The sequence below is a fragment of the Rhipicephalus microplus genome, chromosome 7 (assembly GCF_043290135.1).
Source record: "Rhipicephalus microplus isolate Deutch F79 chromosome 7, USDA_Rmic, whole genome shotgun sequence".
In the NCBI taxonomy this organism is placed as follows: Eukaryota; Metazoa; Arthropoda; class Arachnida; order Ixodida; family Ixodidae; genus Rhipicephalus; species Rhipicephalus microplus.
Window position 1 is genome coordinate 95,545,735 of NC_134706.1, and position 18,402 is coordinate 95,564,136.

At 46.0% G+C, this 18,402-nt stretch overlaps 1 long non-coding RNA gene across 2 annotated transcripts in view; it reads right to left on the minus strand.

The window, feature by feature from the left end:
- LOC142767559 (uncharacterized) overlaps positions 1 to 18,402 on the minus strand; it is a 141,355-nt gene that overhangs the window by 14,494 nt on the left and 108,459 nt on the right. For both annotated transcript variants that reach the window (XR_012884989.1, XR_012884988.1), the window contains exon 5: positions 12,025 to 12,129. This is a non-coding gene — a long non-coding RNA (uncharacterized LOC142767559). The remainder of the gene's footprint in view (positions 1 to 12,024; positions 12,130 to 18,402) is intronic.

Below are 18,402 nucleotides of genomic sequence, written 5' to 3' on the forward strand. Positions count from 1 at the left end.
GGGGTTTTTCACAAATTTACCTCGAGGGAATTCGTCGTTAGTGAGCTGCATGATGCAAGGTAATGCCGGGATATGTGAGCTTCGAACTTGACTCGGATTTGTATACCTCGAAGACGCGGATGGCTTCGCGCTAAAATTATTGGCTTCTTACTAAATGAACACGTAATAAGGTATTTATTTTTGTCATTGCACAGAAACGTGCTTTATTGAACACTGCAAACTTATTTGTCGATGTACAATTTTGCGAAGCGTGAGAAGTAACCAACAGCCACTAAACTTGGCAGGTATATTACACAGCGAGCACTCTATCTGCCACTTTTATGCCGTCTGTTTCTTTCTTTCGTCGTTTGTTTGTGCCATCAAAGTAAGTGGACTTTAATATTAGAGTATAATACGCGTGAATGAGCTCCGCCTGTAAACGTTTTCTTTTAGGAAAACATTGTTTACGCAGTCGTCTCCACTTTTGAGCCAAAGCCTCCCTCAACCCCAGCCAACACAAGCCTCGCAGACAAATATATCGTCATTCCCATCGCTAAAACGAGGCCCCTTAAGAAATTCATATAGATGGTGGCGCCACATTTCCCTCTAGGTATTTTTGAAAGAAACTCTTATGAGAAACTATGTATGAAAGCAAGGGTGAAAGTAGTACCATGGTTGTGAGAGCGAGTTCTTCTGCCTGCTTGTCTCATGACAGCGTTGCACGCCGGAAAACCTGCCTGGCGGGAAGGTGCCAGCACTCGCGCAGTGCTTGCGCACCGCCGTTATAGTTGTGACAATTTGAAGGGCTCGCCTGAGTCGAAAAGGTTACCTGAGCATTTCTGTGTTGAATAGTTTTTTTTTACTGCTTGGCTTGAGATTTGCAGGTGCTTGAGTTTGTGTGAGCACCATGATGTCATTGATTCTGCTAAGCAACTGGGACACATCGGGTGAGCTGCACGACGGCTATAACGTATCTAGTGATCGATTATTGTAAGTGACTTTTGTTCTAAATGTGCATTAGCAGCACGTGTTGTCTGCATTAGTTCATTCTTTGTAAAGTGCTAGGCACGTGGCGTGGTCTTGTGCGGAATTCGGCGTACTCATAAAGGCGCACGCTTCCTGCCAATGGCTGTGGTATCAGCACCTTGTACCACTGTTTATACGGCTGTTCGCGTTTTCTCTGCGTGAATAGGGTTTCGCGCCTTAGTCATTAGACACCTTGCTACATATTTAATGTGCAGTACTTAAAATATATGCGTTAGGCAACACGCAAACGAACTTCCTCGATTATTGATTCCTTGAAAGATTTGATTGATTGATGATTGATATGTAGGGTTTAACGTCCCAAAACCACCATATGATTATGAGAGACGCCGTAGTAGAGGGCTCTAGAAATTTCGACCACCTGGGGTTCTTTAACGTGCACCCAAATCTGAGCACACGGGCCTACAACATTTCCGCCTCCATCGGAAATGCAGCCGCCGCAGTAGGAATTTGATCCCGCAACCTGCGGGTCAGCAGCCGAGTACCTTAGCCACTAGACCACTGCGGTGGGGCATTCCTTGAAAGATAGGCGACCTGCCATCAGCATGAAGAGCTTTTATTATGGTCCCTCAAATATAGTGGCTAGTCTGCCGTCTCCGCTCTCCGCCGCCGCCACTCGGTTATGCGTGCAGTGGTGGCGCTAAACGCTATCGGAGTTTCTACAGCGACTCCCTAATACGGACGGGCTGACGCAGTCGTTTGTTACTGCGCTTTAGCGTTCACTTGCCTTTCCAGGTCAAAGTTCTGCAGTGTTTCTTAATACGAATGGTGACATTGTGTACAAATTAGTGGTGGTGTTTATGCCTTGGGCGCCCACCTTTTCATTTCTTACTCGGCTTACAACCTGGACTAACAGTAAATAAACTAATTTGTTTCTGGTTTCTCACGCAACACGGCCGTTGCCGTCGCTTGCTGGATTGATTTGTGGGGTTAAATTCCCAAAGCCGACATTTGATTATGAGAGACGCCGTAGAGAAGGGCTCCGGAAATTTTGACCACCTGGGGTTCTTTAACGTGCACCAAATCTGAGTACATGAGTCTACAACATTTGCGCCTCCATTGGAAATGCAGCCGCCGCAACCGGGAATCGAACCCGCGACCTGCGGGTCAGCAGCCGAGTACCTTAGCCACTAGACCGCCGCGGCGGGGCCGTCGATTGCTGGAGAAACACCTCAGGCTCTTTCTCGAAGGTTTAGCTCTCTTATTTTTATTATGCATCTCTACCTTCTTTATTATTCAATAATGACGAGTGCGCTTGCGAAATTGAAACACATGCCAGAACCTGAACGCGATAAGCCGAACTAAAGGAAGGGCGAAACGTAGGGCGATTCTGTCATGTGGGTTCACTGTTCAGGAAACGAAAACAATGTCGGGTATCTTGCTGGGCACGTACAGCATGCATTAAGTGGTCCCTACATTCCAATAAAATCAAAACGTAGCAAAGCAAAGAAATAATTGCAGTGCGACAGAAGTCATATCGGCGAGAGGTCGATCGATTACTTTGAGTTGCACATCTTGTTGAGTGTTTTTTTATTTGTGCCATGAATGTGCATTTCGTGAGCACGTGAAAGAGGGATAAAAAGCGTGTGCATGTATTTGTAAATTAACTTTTTTGTGTTGTGTGTGACCGAAAAAATTGAAATTACCATCCACCGTTTGCGCAAATAATGCCAACTTCGCACACCTTTCGCGTTCATTTCTGCAGCTTTCGACAGTTTTCAAGAACAAACGCCTATGAGGAAGAAGGCAAAAATTACGAACGACGTACGACACGAATCACGAGAGCAGTAGTATATATGCTTCTGATCGCGTGAGAGGCTTATATATATATGCTTCTGATAGCATTTCGTGCGAATGTTCTGTTGGTACAGTTTGAAGAAGAACTTATTTGTCGCATCATTATATTGTCTGGCCGTAATAGAGTCATTTGAACTTGCATGAGCTTAGCTAACGTGAGCTTAGCTAACTGTGCATAAAAAATATAAAAGATCTTAACTTAAGCATACTGAGGTGTGTGATGAATTTTCCCTCTCATTCTGAAAATATCATTGTGTTTAATTCTCTCTTTGACACGCCGCAAACCAATCTGTATTATTTAGAATCTCGGTGCAGTAAACATGGTATGATGTTTTCATTTTCAGAAATGTTTACGTACGGGTGGAGAAACTGAGCGTGCAAATAGTTCATACGTTTGTGAGAAGAAGTTATAAGCATTCATACTATAATGAAAGCCTTTGTAAATACACAAAAAAATTAATAATATTTTTCGCCCTTTAGTTTTTCTTCAAGCAACCGCGTCCTGTCCAATGAGTGGCTGCTTCCACCACTGTGGTCACGTCATTGCCTCGAAGAGAAATTAGGTCGAATGTAGCATTTGGTCGGTTGAAGACGGTTCAGTCTCCACCCACTCAAACGAAACAGAATGAGTGGTTCATCCGGGAGTACAATAATAAAAGACAAGGCACGATGTGCCACCGATTCCCCCTTGTTCAGCCTACGTGAATGCGCGACGAACACACTCCGATAGACTGCAGTGCCCCCTTCGCATGCATCAGCGGTGCGGACACGGCCTTCCATGGGGACAGCGCAGAGACGGCAGACTAGCCAGTGTATTTTAGGGACCATACTATTATGGAAATATAGAGGTCTCACTACGCACCCCCTTCATATGTCATGGCGTTCCTTTTTATTATGTGAACGTGTGGGGCTGTGTTTGCAGCACCCCCCTCGTAAGTGACTGTGGGAGCGGCCGTCCCCTTACTAGAGCACGGCCGGGCTAGACTGCACCTGCGCGCGCATCTTTCCTTGCGGCCTTCTCACCCGCCGCGAATACAATGGGAGAGTTCCTGAGTACGTTTCTCCACCGGTCGGCGGTAGGGGCGCAGCGACCTTGACATTGCATCTTCTGCGCCACGCACAGGGCACAAGAGAGTTTGTCGATGTGAAACCATGAAATAAGGGTTCTTGACGAAGAGAGGAAGGGTAATTATTGAAGAAATCGAGGATAGAGGGAGGATCGTCTACTAAACGAAAACTAATTTACCAGACGGCTTGCCGCTTAATGTAGGTATGCATGTGCCCATGGATAATACAAGCTGAAGCTATGTGAAAATCCTGAAGAATCGGCTAATGAGAGGCATCATTCAGAAGGCATAAAGCGCTGGCAACTTTCAGAGAGATAGAACAATGGTGCACCTGTTCTGCAATAGAGCACTAAACACCTTTGGCACTTGGTCTTGTTCGACAACGACGTCGCAATTAAGAGAGGTCGCTCACGGAATCGCGAGCGCACTTTCTCTTTTCTACCTATTGTCTATATTTCTTTATTTTAACAAATGAATTCGGATTGTTTTCAGGGCTAAAAGCTGCTGTCTCCAGCCTGACAACTTTTTAAACGCATACGTGTGTTGTAGATTTAATTGCTGAAAACTGCGTATATTGAGAAAGAAAGTAAAAACAAAAGAGAGAGGGCCCTTGCTGCTGAATAACGTCTTCAGATGGCACGCACAGAGAGCGGTGGTGTGCATTATCATTGTGTTAACACCACCTGGAAATATCAAATCCGGAGACCCCAAGCCCTTCTGCATTCCTTTGAACTCCAAGCCACGTCCATGAAGAATGCGAACGAAGTACGCATCTGCTTATACGCTCGCAAGCCGCTTGCCCCGGAACTAAAATTGTAGTACAAATTAGTTCTGCGCTATCATTCTCGTTCGAAGAACACCATGTTTAAAAATAGAAATTGTCAACGTTACAACTTTTCGGCAAATAAGCTGCTATGTTTCTGAAAGATCTTTATAAGTTCTTTTGTGGCTTATTGCTGGCTACAAGCAGGTTGTTGTGAATTGTCGTTTATCTCTATAGTGTGGCTTGCTTTATTCTGGTATTTACCCACCACAGGACGACGACGAAGTGCCGGTGTGGCAGAATGCCGAATGTTTGAGTTCCATGGGTTTTTTTTAATAATTTTCATTTCGCCTGTCAAGCGCGGTCTCCTGAAGTTGTGCGATGGAAGTAGAGCCCTACGGAAGACTACCGGACACCTGAATGACCGCGGGTGTTGCTTCTAGGAAGCGCTACAGCTCCGAGAGCGGCACTGACAGTGATGACACCGAACTCTACTACGTCAGCAGTGATGAATCAGGGGACGACAACTTCGAGCTCGTGAGAAACAACAAGGAAAAGAGACCATTTCTGAGCATGTCACCCAATTAGAGTGAGTCCACCATGCGATCTTCACGGAATACCGAGGTATTAACCATTCTTTTCATGCCAGTTCTCGCTAGTGACAACATGATGCACCTTAACTGGCAAGCCTGCGTGTACAGCTAGAGGCACTGGTGTCGAACGAAGTAAAGGAAGTCAGAGTCATTAGCCGCAAAAACATCCTAGCGATTGACGTCAATCATGTGACAGATTGCGTGAAGTAACAGAATTTAATGAGGTGAAAATCCGCTCTGATATACCACTGGGCAAAGAAGTCAGCCCTTAGGTGGTGTATGATGCTGCCGAAGCCATTACCAACTCGGACCTACCACTCTTGATTAAGCCGGCTTTGGAATATTCCATTATTACAAGTATATATCGTATGGTGACATCACGATGCGCAAGAATTACATTTAAGGGCGAATCACTTTCATCACACGTAAAAGTGGGCCACTTGCGACATGCAGTTCACCTTTTTATACCGAAAACACTTCTGTTCTGGAAGTGCATGAAGTTAGGTCACGTGAGTGTTGTGTGCCATGAACTCTACTATCTGTTCCCGATGCACTGGGCACCACAACAAGGACACGTGCCAGGCCACGACTCTGAAGTGCTCAAACTGCAATGGGCCACATGATGCCTCTTCGAAGGACTGTCCTTTTATTTGAAAGGAGCTAACAATACTGAAGAAAAGGGCCAGAGATGACATCTCATACCGAGAAGCAGCTGCATCCATTACGCGATGACGGTCCCGTCGCCGGCGCTGCACCAAAGCCGTCAAAACCTCGTCGCCTAGCAAAGCACGTCCAAAACCACCTCCACCTCCCCCACTCTCGCCAAGCACAGTCTGTTCCAAGAACAAAGGCGCTTCTGCTAGCAGTGGAGCTGACGCTTCATTCTTATTGCCTAGTCAGAACGCAGCCGTTTTAAAGGAAAATAATGCCTCTACCAGAAATGCAGGTGACGCTTGGCCCGAACTCCCAAAGATACATGCACCTGATGAGAGGCATCAGATTTCGACAGTGAGGGACACTTCATCGGTACCTCATAACTTGACGGACGAAGGACAACTTATCGGCATGTTTAGCACCCTGGTCAATGCTAGGCGCGTGCTGCTGAGCAAGATGCAGACACCGACAGTTCAAAGCCTGTTGCAACTGCTTGACACTATCACTCCAGTTCTCGCAAGCCCTCAGAAGTCTGCTGCTTAAGAACGCAAGCGGCGCCATCATGGCTTCACCATCGGCAAGATTTTGGTAGCATGGAACCGCGCATGGAAGTTAATGCAACAAATGTGCTCAATTGTTTATTACACGGATGTGACTCACCATCTGTGATGTTAAGCACATAACTGCCGTTTTGTCGACAGCATGAGTGACATTTCTCTCCTTCTCTCTCTCTTTCTAACTTATATTCCCCTTACCCTCTCCCCAGTGCAAGGTAGCCTACCAGACTCAGCCATGGTTAACCTCCCGGCTTTTCTTTCATCCTCATTCTCTCTGCCTATCTCTCTCTCTTCACCCACCACGGCTGCATTACATTCAGTTCTTTGTCAGTGTTTAGTCTACGGTAATTTTTTTTAGTCAAGAAGGCAGTCGCACAACCTTCAGTTCGCACATTACGCACATGGATATATATTAGCTGCACGAAGGTGTATTGTTGTGTTCCGTCATGGCTGGTTGATCGCCATGGTTCCGTATTGCAAGTCCCGTTCGGAAAAAACAACCAGTGTTCTCTCCCACTAATTCCCAAAAGTACTGAGCCCTGTGGCAAGTGACAAAAGAACATTGCGAGAGCCGACCTCATCATCATCGACAAGTCTGCATCGACAGTCGTATGCAGCAGACACTTGCGCGATGAAGACTATGTGCCTGCGTTCCACATCAGAAAACTTGTTCCCGACTGCATGCACGCCTGCTCTTTTCGAGAACCATCTTTCCTACACGATTTCAAGGGCATAAAAGACTCGCAAAGATCCTGCTTCACAACTTTGGCCCCTATGTCAAACATCAATGAAGCGCAAAGCGGAGACCAACGAAATAAATCTGGAGGTTGCAACTTTACAAGACGTGACGATAGTTATAGCGCGAGAACAGAACGACACAGAGACAAGTACACGAAGGAAGGGTCTCTGTGTCGTCGTTCTGTTCTCGCGTTGTAACTATCATCATGTTATACTAACTAGCCCAAGCTGCCACACTTCTTATTCACAAGACGCTTTCGCTGAACAAGAAGCAGCAAGTGTGGTTTAACGTCCCAAAACCACCATACGATTATGAGAGACGCCGTAGAGGAGGGCTCCGGAAATTTTGACCACCTGGGGTTCTTTAACGTGCACCCAAATCTGAGCACACGGGCCTACAACATTTCCACCTCCATCGGAAATGCAGCCGCCGCAGCCGGGATTCGATCCCACGACCTGCGGGTGAGCAGCCGAGTACCTTAGCCACTAGACCACCGCGGCGGGAAGCAGCAAGTGTTTGCAAGCAACAATGAACTGCGACGCTCGTCGGGTGGATCGATACCAGACTATGATAAAACGATTGCACTCCCAATTGTTGCGCCATCGTTCAAATTACGAGAAAGTGCAGCGATTGCTGAAAGAAGAAAAAAATGCGTCCCAATATAATCGCGAAAGCAAGTACCACGACTGCGTTAAAAAAATCGAGCCAGATGCACAAAAAGGAGAGGAAAAGGAAAAGGCCAAGTTTCATTTGCATCAAATAGAATTGGATGGTAGAAAGTGTTCAGCGTACCCAGACGATTTTGTAAGGGGTGCATGGTATGCCACTTTCTGTCACAAGGAGGCTACGATCATGCGCGCACTTCGGGACTTGTGACACTACTAGCAATGTGCACTCTTCAGAGGTGTATAGGTTCAAGCCCAGCATCATCAGGTATGAGCCATGCCATAAACATTTGTGCGTCTTCAATGATTAAGCAACTTGCTTTTCAACGCGCGGTGAGTGGAGAGGCGCGCCCGAACTCGTGTGCTGGCGTTGCGCACGTTGTACGGAGCGGCGGAAGATGGATGGATGGATTGATATGGCTGTACCCTTCAGATCGGGTGGCAGCTAACATCATTTAGCCGTAACACTTAGTGAACCAACAACTAGATTTATCGTTTTTTTTTCCTTTAAATAGTGAAGTTTAGGACTGGTATAATGCAGTGAAAGATTTATATTTCACTCGCGCCTTGATTTTAGCCACCAATCAGATAACCTTCTTCTAGTTATTTCTACCCGCTTAAAGTCTATTTTGCCCTCGCTATCCCTAAACCCCAGTGCTTTGAATAACGCTGCACCATCATCCTGATATATAGGGTGAAGCCCTTTACAGAACATTATCAAGTGTTCGGCAGTTTCTTCCTTCTCTCCACACGCACTGCATGCTGTGTCTACCCCTTCGTATTTGGCCCCATATGTCTTGGTTCGCAATACTCCCGTCCTGGCCTTAAACAACAGAGAACTACCTCGAGTATTATCATAGATCCTTTCCTTGGCAATTTCTTGTTTAAAAGTTCGATAGAACTCCAGTTCGTACTTCTTCATTATGTCAATTCTCCACATATCGGTCTCAGCTTCCTTCACCTTCTTCTTAACCGATAGTTCTTTTTGGTTTGGCCCCCTGCTCTTTTCTAAGTACTTGCCCGTCAACTTTCTGGTTCGCTTCCGCCATTTTGTATCGACATTTCTCATGTACAAGTAGCTGAAAGCCTTGCTAGCCCGACGCTCCTCCCCCCATTTCTTTAATCGCTTCTCAAATTTTAATGGCTGGCAGAGCCGCAGTGGCTTCCTCGAAAAAGTGGCGAGAGACATGTACTACACCCGTTGTGAAGGCCGTAAGAAGGGAGCGCGCAGGTGCAGTCTAGCCCGGCTGTGACTATATAGAGTGCCTCGATAATCGCTCCTCCGCTCAGAGTGAAGACATCTGCGTCGTCTGCTACGGCGGCTGCCGCCATTATCACTTCCGCTTTATAACGGTTTCGCTGTGGCGGGAAGTGGCTTACTAGCTTCACACGAATCGTTGTTGCACAGAGGAACGCGACATCGAGGCATACCTGGTAGAAAAAAGTCACACGTGAGCTCTACAGCTGGGCGAAGGCGCCGTAGGCCCTACAATGGCGGAGAAAACCGTACAAAGGGTGGCAGCACCCTGACCCCTTACCCTCGTCCCGTGCAGATACCAATTGTAGTGAGGTGAGTGACCTTCAGAGACCTCTACCGCGTACAAACCAACAAAGGCGAAGGCTGCAAAGGCGAAGGCTGCTGGGCGAAGGCTGCTACACGTTTCTTTTGCAGGTGCTTTAGCGGCACTTTTGTACGAGAAAGCCAGTGAGAGCAGACGGCATTCGGCATTACGTGTGTCACAAACTTGTACAACCATGGGACCACGCTACACAGCTACGTCACATGCCAATTCTGCGTCTAGAAACCGAAACCAAAAATGTTTCAAAAAAAAAGGTAGTATTATTTATTTGGCGAGAATAAATGAGTCTTGGTGCGTGTATCATACTGCTAAGAAAACGCAAGCCACAAAAATGGTGGCACCACCCCTTTCACTGTGTGCGAGCCTTTTTTGTTCTATTCTTAATTTCTCACATATAATGCAGCAAAGTTTTAGGTGCTGGCTGATTTAGGTTTAGCTGATACATTTAAAATGTGTGGCTCAGTTCGCGAGATCGAATCTTGGCTGCGACGACCACAGTTTTTATGCGGGGGAAAATTATTGAGGCCTGTGTGCATTTATACAGCTGCGCGATAAAAAACGTCAATTTTGAAAGAAATTTGCTTTTCTTAGTGTGAAGGGAATGTTTGAGAAAGAAGATAAACCAGTGAGATAGGACAGAGCGCACACTTACAACCATTTTTATTGCACAAATTACGGGAATATATATACAGTCAAGAGGGCGGGGAGATCACACCCACAGAAAAAAAGACAAATAATAGCGCATGCGCCAGACCACCTTATTCCAATCTTTAATATACGACTTAACTGAAAAGATGCTTGTATTCGCCATCCAACTGATTTATGGACGGGGCACTGACACACTGAGTTTCTGCTTTACGAATAAAAAAAGCCTTATATATTTCACGTGCCCTCTGGTCCTCATATCTTGCCATCACTTGGCATTCATCAAACTTCGGGGTGCACTTACACTTTGCAGAGTGACTTGCCAAGTGGCTGCCCGCTGATCCGCGCATCCGATTTGCCACTCTGCGAATTGTGGGTGCACCCCAAAGTTTTATGAATGCGAAGTAATGGCAAGATATGAGGACCAGAGGGCACGTGAAATATATGAGACTTTTTTTATTCGTAAAGCAGAAACTCCGTGTGTCAGTGCCCCGTCCATAAATCTGTTGGATAGTGAATACAAGCATCTTTTCGGTTAAGTCGTATATTAAAGATTGGAATAAGGTGATCTGGCGCATGCGCTATCATTTGTCTTTTTTTTTTTCTGTGGGTGTGATCTCCCCGCCCTCTTGACTGTATATATCCCCGCCCTCTTGACTGTTCTAAAACGGACCCTACGCTACGCTACCACAGATACCAAGCGCTTATCTTACATTTCCTTTATAAGACCTATGCTAGAATATGCGAATATAGTGTGGTTTCCTTCAACAAATACTGACATAGCTTTGCTCGAGAGCGTACAGCGCAAGGCGGTAAGATTTATCTTTAACCGCTATAGGCGAACGGATTCCCCTTCCGAGCTTCTGCTCCGAGCAGAGCTACCTACGCTTCGCGATAGAGCAAAAATACATCGGTTGAAGTTCTTTTATCAACTGTTGCACGGCCACTTTAAAACTAATGCCTCCGTCTTCACTACTATAAAAGAAAAAGGGAAAGTGCGCCAAAAACACGACCTCATCTTCAAAGAATATTTCTGCAGTAACAATACCTTCAGGTTTTCATTTTTCCCTCGCGTAATAAGAGAATGGAATGCGCTTGATCCAGATACTGTAGCACAGCCAACACTTCAAAAATTTTTAGAAAGCGTTGAAAAACTCATGTCTGTGCTCCCAAGTTCCAGGTGTTAACCTAATTGCGTTCGGGAGAAAGCATCCACACTCTAACATTTTATTTTATTTTCTTCATCATTTGGTTCAAGGCAACTATGCCTGTATGATGTATACATTACTTATTATCATGATCGCGCGTTTCTTATGTACTCTTCTTGTATTGCCACTATATTGCCTTGCTTGTATAATGTTTGTATCCTTTCCACTCCTGTAATAACCCTCAAGGAGGGTTGACAGTATTTTGTAAATAAAATAAATAAATAAATAAATAAAATATATATTCCCGTCATCTGTGCAATAAAACTTGTTGTCAGTGTGCGCTCCGTCCTATCTCTCTGCTCTATCTTCTTTCTCAAACGTTCCCTGCGCACTAAGAAAAGTAAATTTCTTTCAAAATGCGATACCAACCAGCCCAAGTAGCCACTCTTTTGAAAAACGTCAGAAAGTCGAAATTTCTGGAGCTCTTCGCTGCGACGTTTTTCATAATCAAATCGTGCTTTGGAATGTTGAACCCGATCAATTATTATTATGATTAAACTGCATGGCTATAAGGAATGCCCAGTTGCCTTTAGCACAAAATATATTATTTGGCTTGAAGGTCAGGAGAATATTTATTTATTTCGTTCGAGCATCTTCATTAGAAGGCTGACAGTAGGTCCATAGGTGTCGACGTAGTGAGACTAATGCGCATGTATTTATCGTCAAACACCGCACTTCGGTCTGTGCGAAGTGCAAAAAAAAATATAAACTACTTACAATAAGCTTTACTTACAGCAGAGGCAAATGCATCGAGGACCTTTTTCTTTGCACGTTAAAAGGTGCATCATGGAGCTACAGTATCTGTCAAAGTATACCGTACAGTTTTCGCTCCGTCGAACTGAAATGTAAAACAAAAACACAATAAGAAATTGGGGAAAAAGACAAGTGGTGAAGAAGGGATGTAAAAAGATTAACCCTTCTAAGGTAAGTGGTTTGCTACCCTGTGCGTGGGAATGGGAGGAGATAAGTTTAAGGGGGGAGACGAAAGAGTATGAAAGAGAGCACGTACACACAAGCGTGCACTCAGTCACAGTTATCAATCTGACGTGGAACGCGGCGCCACTGTCACAGCCGCTTGTCCACGTCGTTATTTCTCGAAAACCTCAACAATATCTTGGTCGCCTTGATCTGCGATGTCCTCTGTCAACGACAGGCAACAGCAGTTTCAACTGCCATTTGTCCATTGGCAAGGTGCGCTATAGCGGGTGCCAGTGACAGTCTCTGAATATTATAGACCAGACATATCACATAGGCTGTGGCATACCGTCTCCTCGTAGCGACAAGCATCCCAGAGATTGTTGCGAGTCATTCCAAAGTGGAAAGAACACGATTTCGTGAATGCCACACCTAACCGAAAATGGTAAAGCAGTGTGGCCTCTCTTCCACGGAGTCCTAAAGGCAAAATATGGTGCAATGGTATAAAATAACTTACGCGGCTCAGCTCCCTAACGTAAATTGTTCACATTATGTTGCAGAAATAAGCAAAAAAACACAAGATCAACAAGCCCTACACCTGAGCCAATGTGCTGTCCCTTTCACACTTGGGGTAAATCTCGGAACGCATGAATCGCAGTGTGGTCAGCGCTCCTATGGTAGCCACCATAGCGTTGCAGTCAAGCGCCGGCAACAGGTCGCGCATGCGCAGACACTTCATGGACCGCAGTGTTAAACCATGTCACGTGATAGTGGCACGCGAGTACAGTGCTGGTCGCAATACGTGTTCGGCGACCGGAGATTTTGACTAATTCTGAAACAGACTGTACAGTACCCACGGATTGTCAGGGCACTCGTAGCGCGTGGCCACCGGTGCATGTGCCGCCGCTTGTGGGTGCTCGGAACCAGGGTGTTTCATTGTGTTTTAGAGTGAGGGCGAGAACAGATACGAAGAAGGCTTACTTCTTCCGGTCACTAAAGAGTTAGCATTTAGTTCACAAAGTTCACACTGCCATCATGACGCTGCAATGTTCACGCGCTTTCGGATGCATGCAGTCCGTATTGAGTGGACGCGGTGCGTATCATTTATATTTTGGCGCAAGCAGATGACGCTCTCGATCGGCACCCTTCGACGATGGGGCACCTATAGGCTGCGCAAGTAATAAATTGGATACCGCTAAGATGTCGCGCCTGAAATGCGATTGCTGACATGATAAATAGCTACACAAAAGTATATAAAGTGTGTAAAGCTTTTTGTCACGACAAAAAAGAAAAGCAGCAGCCACGGACCTGTTTCCGTGCAGCATCAAAACGACGATTTAGTATTTTTTTGTTTCGCCCCAAGCGGCCAATAGTGGGGTTATTCTGCGTGGCATGCATTTGTATAGCTGTCGGCCACGGAAGAACGAGCGAGCTTCTCCCATTTTTATTTGACAATAGCCCACGTATTGCTCTAACGATACTAATACATGATATTATTTCCATGATGCATCAAGGCAAGCCTGCGACTCATTTTCTTTCCTGTCAAGGCAGAAACCACGAAATTAACTTTCCATGCTTTGGCGCAGATGTTTATCATGTCTACAAATGCACGCAAAGCGCAACCTCCCAACAGAATCTTGTGTCGTACTTTCACAGCATGCGTACCGCATCGCCCAAGCACGTAGAATGAGAGGGTCGTCAGCTGGCGCGGCAATAAAAGTGGTGCGCAGCGGCGAGCCAGTTCGGTCAACATGCGAATGTGCATGAGCCTTGCAGCGCCACCCTGGCAGTGTACACATCGCGAACTACAGGCCGACAATTTGTCGACCGGAAGAAGTAATCCTGCTCCGTAGGGGTTGCTCTTTACCACAATGCAACACACTGTTTTCACGCGCACCCACGAGTTGCTGCACATGTACCGCCGGCCACAAGCTCCGAGAGTCCTGTTTCAATCCGAGAGTACTGTACAGAACACGTGAAAGTTAACTGTTTAATATTGTCACAGAGTCGTGATATGGTTGAAGGCAGGAGACTGAGTGGTCAGATCAAACATTTTATTTGGGCGAACCTGTGTCCGGTAAACGGATATTCGGGTTACAGTGCACTGAGAGCGGCGAATGCAGCATCGGCCATCGGTCAAATGACAAGCGGCGAAGCGTGATGGTATTTATACACTCGCCACCGAACATTCTAGTGGTATCGCTAGCGGCGAAGTAAATTCCAGAATAATCTGAAATGCTCACGAAGTGGGCGTCATCTCAACAAAATTATCTACTGCAGCCCTGAAGCTTCTGGAACACTGTAGCCGCGCTTTGCGCAGAGAATCACGTGGCTGCGTAACGGGGTGATAAGAAAAGTTGAGGAAAGAACGTGGCAATATTGTTGAAAGTAAGCCATGAAGCATTCAGGCAAGCTAGCTCGCACCTTTCTTTGCCCGTAATACATTTTCAGGATCAAAAGGGCTCCTAAACAACCTCTGAAAACACGGAGAACGAACACAATATTCAATCTCGGTGTTTCACGTCCTTGCGGCATGCACAATTTGCGACGCCAACAGTTTCTTCACGTGATGACAAGATGAACTCATATCTGTGCTGTTCAGTATACGAGAACTAGCTATTGAGAAAAGCCCCGCCGCGGTGGTCTAGTGGCTAAATATACTCGGCTGCTCACCCGTAGGTCGCGGGATCGAATCGCGGCTACGGCGGCTGCATTTTCAACGGAGGTGAAAATGCTGGGGGCCTGTGTTCTCAGGTTTGGGTGCACGTTAAAGAACCCCAGGTGGTCGAAATTTCCGGAGCCCTCCACTACGGCGTCTCTCATAATCGTATGTTGGATTTAGGACGTTAAATCCCTCATATTAATCAATCAAATCAACTATTGTGAATTTTCTTTTACACCGCTTTCTAATGTAGTCGCATTTACGTGCTGCCTTGTCTCGCATGACGATCGCGCGCAAAGGATTTCACTTCGTTTATTGCATTTGTGACTGCGCAAGTGCAAAAAGCCGGGTGTAGTAAAAAAATGCATGCTAAATACTGACTAGCTCAGGACTTAGTGCTGACATTCCACGTATTCTATGACGAAAGAGGGGGGAGAGCTTAGCGCTTGTAGGAAGTGCAACGAAGTCAAGAATTCAACGGCGTTCTCTTGTTTGCAATCAGTGTGGCATAAGGGTTCTTGAAAAAAAAATTGCCAAGCCTAGGCGAGACGTAGCAATCTCACAGTGAAAGCTAGAAGAATGGCATTTTAGAGCCGTTTATTAAACACCTTTTGGGTAGCTTCAGCCAGCACACTTGCAGTGTACCCACTGCTCCATGAATAATTGTATAGAAGACAGGTATTTACTATGCCATCCTTCGTCATTTTTCGGAAAAGAGTACTAGCTGCACACTTACAAGGATGAAAATTATGCCAGAAGCTTTTGTAATCCCCACAATTTCCCATAGTGGTATGCGCCACAGTTAATAGGTGAACAAGACCAAGCTTTTGTCTATGCCTCGCAGGAGTTTATTAAAGCGTCAAAAAAGATTTAGGCTGTAGAACCTATTATTACTTCTCAATTACTTTTTTCAAATTGTTTTATTTATTTATTTATTGTTGTTGGTGAAACTGTCTGCTTCACTCTCTACATCCGCTATTTCAAATTGTCTATTTGTCATTTTATTTTTGCTTTTTTTCTTAATAGTTTAAAAAACGTGAGCTAACAAATTAACAGTATTTCGTCAAAACTACCCGGTTCTTGACCAAGCACCTCAGCGTGGTTGTGTGTGCCACAGTATCCAGGCTCTTCATTCCTTCCTTTCTTCCTAAATGTCAAAAAGGGTTGGAGCATTAAACGACCCACTCGTATCGCAATTCGCATTGTGTGACACCTGCGGTTGTTCCTTGGCTGTTCTAAAACGCCTTATTGCTCATATCAACGCGAATTCTCTCCTGACATTAAGTCTACATAAGCTGACTTTGCGAACAATTTCCGATCACCGGCGTGGCTCAGTGGTAGAACACTGGACTGGCACGTAGACGACCCGGGTTCGAATCCCGTTGTGTCTTTCGTGTTTTTAAACTACGCCACCACACGCGACCGTGTTGTGGTCTGATGACACCTTTTGCTGTGAAATGCAGGCAATCACCTCTGGGACGACTGCTCTAAAATGTACAAACGTTCGCTACTTAATAGGACATAATCAGATATAAAAACAGCATTACAGACTTTGTCATTCTTTGTCTGTAGTGCTGTTTTCATGTACAGTGATGACTAATCCATCCAAAATTTTATCATGTGGTCGTTACAGTGGCATCCGCCGACTACGAGCTCGTAAAGATGAAAGCTATGGGCCCACTATTGTGGCATACCAAACGATTGAATTTTCTGCTAAATTGAGAGAGCAGATTGCAGTGTTACTAATTCCTGGAAACGTTCACCTACTCTACAACGTAGACCGCCGGGTTCTAGGGCCAGGTGATTCGACAGTTCCACTGCTGCCACCCGTGTGGACTTGTGTCATTTGTTGACGCAGCATAATATTCCAGCACAGTCAATTCTGTAGTGTGTGGCTGACCATCACCCTAAACTCTCCACGGAAGCACCCCTTCGAGATACTACGCCGGCCGGGGCACAGGGGCAGAACACTTGCCGTGGAAATTGTCACGTGGGGGTATTTCCACTGACTCTCTCACTGTTACGTCAGCATTCGTCATGAGGTGGGCGTATGAGCAGGAAGCTCATATTATTAGCCTCAAATTCAAGGATGTTCGAACAACATAGAAATGGATGGTCACATCACCTGTTTTGCTGCCCCCATGGGCACGGTGTAATAAGTTAGGTGCTCACATTCGCCGTTCGGCATAAAGAGAGGGCGCGGACAGATTGTGCTCGTCGAGGATCTTGAGCTACAAGTAGTTTCCGTGGCGCGAGTTGAGATGGCGCTACTGTATAGAATGCAAGGTATTGGCATCCCAACCTTGGCTGGGGGGGGCTGCGCCACGCGCGTTTTGCCGCCTTTTAGATTCCAGCGAAAACCGGCCGCACAGTACCCCGCTCCTGCCTTCTGCCTGCGCTCTCTCAGCACGTCTACGTGCTCTGCACGCGCTGTTAACTTTGCTCTGCAGCGTGACCTGTGACTTGCTCTGAAGGCTTAAAAGGATGGTAAAAACGTGTTCACGGTGTGAATCTCACCAAAACCGAGAGCGATTCATTGAAAACCTTTGCGGGACCAAGCAAGTCAAACACGATGCCTTTGAGCGAGTGCTATGTGCAAGTCGATGGTGAACACCACCTTCCTGTGACATTAAAAGTAAGGTATGTTACCGATAAAACGCGCATTTGCTGCGGCAGTCGTGTCTTTTTCTTTCACAGTGGTGTGTTCTCGGAGCTGTCGTCGAACCACCAGCATGATTTCGCGTGCTTTTGTATGTAGCGCTGCGATTTCGATTGCTTAGTAGCCAAGTTTGCAGCACGGTTTCAAATTTGTTAGGAGATCAGTGTGAAGAGACAAACCTTACGTGTGCCATGTTGAGTCTCTGGCACCAGTGCAATGCGCAGCGTTCAGTTTCATAAGAGTTTCACTTTTGCCGAACGTTTCATCGGGTGTGATCAACGTCGTATCGTAAGTGCAATGCCACTTTGGACTTTTTTACTGCACTATTGAAAGGCATAGTGATAAAATATTTTATGCCCACTTCGACCATACGTGTTTCCTGCAGCTCATGTTTCATTTCGATTAATATGCATGTCATTGAGCACCCAGCGTGTTCATTGATTCGAATGTCGCTTTGGTGGTTTTGGCAGCTCACTTGGTGTTTGTCATGTTATACAATACCGACTAAAATCGAGCATGTTGTTGGTGACGCCGAGCTTTGCCCCTGATAACCGCGTGTAATTTCACGACACCATCGGAAACTTTATTATGGCCTCGGTTACTTTTTTAACTCATTTTCATAGTGGCAGCTGCATATCGCCCGCAGCTCAGGTGCAAGGATATTGTCACTGGGTAGTGACGTCGACGAAAGAAGCATACTGTAATTACGAGATGAAACTGTTTATTTGGCCAAACTTGGGGCCCGTAAACTGAAGGTCAGATTGTTGCTATGCCCACTGGCACTGGTAACGGCAAGCAAAGCATCGGCCGACGATAATCTGGCAAGTGGTGAGCCGCGTCGGCATTTATACACGAGTCATCGAATATTCAAGCGT